The sequence below is a fragment of the Myotis brandtii genome, unplaced genomic scaffold (genome assembly GCF_000412655.1).
Source record: "Myotis brandtii unplaced genomic scaffold, ASM41265v1 scaffold384, whole genome shotgun sequence".
Classification (NCBI taxonomy): Eukaryota; Metazoa; Chordata; class Mammalia; order Chiroptera; family Vespertilionidae; genus Myotis; species Myotis brandtii.
In genome coordinates this window covers 3,194,139-3,196,521 of record NW_005364745.1, presented here as the reverse complement: position 1 = coordinate 3,196,521, position 2,383 = coordinate 3,194,139, and the positions used below count along the sequence as shown (strand labels likewise).

At 43.4% G+C, this 2,383-nt stretch overlaps 1 long non-coding RNA gene across 1 annotated transcript; it reads right to left on the bottom strand.

Moving 5' to 3' along the window:
• Positions 1-862: 862 nt before the first annotated feature.
• Positions 863-1,945, bottom strand: LOC106727185. Its single transcript, XR_001363353.1, has 2 exons — positions 1,224-1,945; positions 863-1,089 (listed from the first exon to the last, which is right to left on the bottom strand). It is a non-coding gene; the product is annotated as an uncharacterized LOC106727185 (long non-coding RNA).
• Between the last annotated feature and the right edge of the window lie 438 nt (positions 1,946-2,383).

The following is a 2,383-nucleotide window of genomic DNA, read 5'->3' as shown; positions in this document are numbered from 1 at the left end:
GACACATAGTATAATACAATTCTAACAGATATGCCATCGTCAGGTTCAAAGTTGGGAAATTCCGCACAAAGCCATGGAGGTTAGGAAAGCAATGATGAGAAAGACAGGGTTTAATAGGGTAGAATTTCAGAGGTGGAAGAAACCAGAGAAATTATTTTGTTCAGTATCCTTGTGAAGATGAAAAGACTGAGGTTGAGCAAAATTCAGTGATTTGTCCAAAATCTCACATCTGGTTACTAGCAAAGTGAGGCTGGATTGATTCTTTTGCTGTCTTGAAACACAATAACATACATGAAAAATTACAGGAAGTGTGTTAATTTGAATCGATGACTATCAATTTTGGATGTGTGTAGAAACATATACCAAGAAATGGCTAATAAGTCAACAAAATGCTGACGATAAAACCAGATGTGAGCTCAACTCCTTAATTTCCAATCCTCTCCCTCCTGTACTCCAAGTCTGATAAATTTTCCCTTCTAAATCTACCCCTCAGGGAGTTTTCTTTGACCATGACCTCCACCCACCTCCTAGGTAGACACCATGGACTTTGTTCATTATAACACTCACTATGGTGTATATTTATTTTCTCTTTACTGGTCCTTATCCCTGCCGTTCCATGATGACAGGGACAATGCCCATCTGTGCGATTAGGTACTGTTTAGCACAGTGCGGTTATTCAATAACTATTCAAACCCTATACTCGAACATGGAAAAACATGGCAATTCTCTAGTGTTTTCATGGGCGTGTAAATGTTGAAGTACAAGTGACTTTGGAAAATTATTCCAACCTGTGGGAAATCACCTCAGAGGTGAATCGGCTTGCAAAAAATCAAATCAAATCTAGAAACACCAACATCCTTCATGCAGATTAGCACATACAGTTTATTGGACAGAGCTGCTGGGAGCGAACATCAGAGAGCTTGAACTTTCTGAAAGAGACTTTTCAGGTGAGTTTAAACTTGTCGTCCCCAGTACATCTGGGGTTTAAGTGGAGATCGTCCAGCAATCCGGGGAGGAGACACTGAAGGTATGTTGCATGCTCAGGACACGGAGAGAAAAGGAAGGGTGGTATTGGCTCAAGAGTCTCATCTTCTAGCCAAAAACAAAGGAGAAGGTTGCAGGATAATGTAGTACATCGAATAGTGAGCACATTTGGGTAATTATAGAAATAGCTTGGATCTCCAGGGTGGCCAGGGCCATCCCCGAAAGCATAAAATATTTACCCAAATGCTTCTCAATGAAGCTTGAGAGGAAATGACTTGGAAGCACGCTTTGAACCCTGAATGCTAAGCAAGGGATAACTGACATTTGGCTCCAAAGCAAGTTCTAAATTCTTGTGGCAAGAAGTTTGTTTACTTGTGCAAGTTGGGACAGACCAGCAGTTAGAAGCAGCGGGTCTGTGGTGGTGGAGGAGCTGCAGAATGTTGAGTGATGAGGGCAGTTTAGGATAGTGTTTCCCACCCAGGCTGTGTGCTTTTGACGCTTGATGCCACCACTTACTTGCTGGGTGACATCAAGTAAGTTACTTAACTTCTCTGTGTCACAGTTTCCTCACCTATAAGCTGAAGTGATAATAGCACCCCCGGAATAGGGCTATTGCGAGCATTAAGGATAATACAGTTCATGTAAAGTGCTTAACGGAGTGTTGGGAACATAGTTTCACTCAACAATTACCAACTATCATCACCAGGTACATTTTAGCAGAGTTTCTACAAAGTTTGGTTTGACCTCACAGGGCTAAAGACACAGAATTAAAAGGCCCACAGATGTAATGATTATTCAGCCTGGTGATTTGGATCATGGACTGGGAAACTTTTTCTGTAAAGAGGCAGACAGTAGACATTTTCAGCTTTGCAGGCCACGGCAGCTTTGTCCCAACCACAGTGCTCTACTGAACCACGTCCAGCACGGCCAGGGGTGAACCTGAGAAGGGGCAGTAAAGGATTAAAGAAGACAGGCGAGAGAAAACAGTTTGGACCAGGTGGGATCATTGTGCCTGGATGAGGAAACAGTGACACAGCCTGTGAGCCCGAAGCTTTATTTGATAGTCAGATCACACAAAGCAAAACAAGGGGAGTGGTCAACATGTTTACAATGTTCTTGCAAGTTTCAAATCTATTTCGTTACTCAAGCCTTGTTTTGGCAGCACTTGCTGCACCTCCCACAGCCCATTAGCTACCTAGGAACAAGGGAGGACTGTAAGGTCAAGCTTAATTGTGCTAGGAGGGCTCTTCCCTTTAAGCTGGGACTTGTATGTGGCTCTGCCACAGGTCAGTCTGAGGCTTGACCCTATAGCCGCTCCCTACACTCTACCATTGTCGTGTGAAAACTGCTACAGAAAATACGCCAAAGGACAGGCCCGCCTGTGTTCCCAAAACACTTT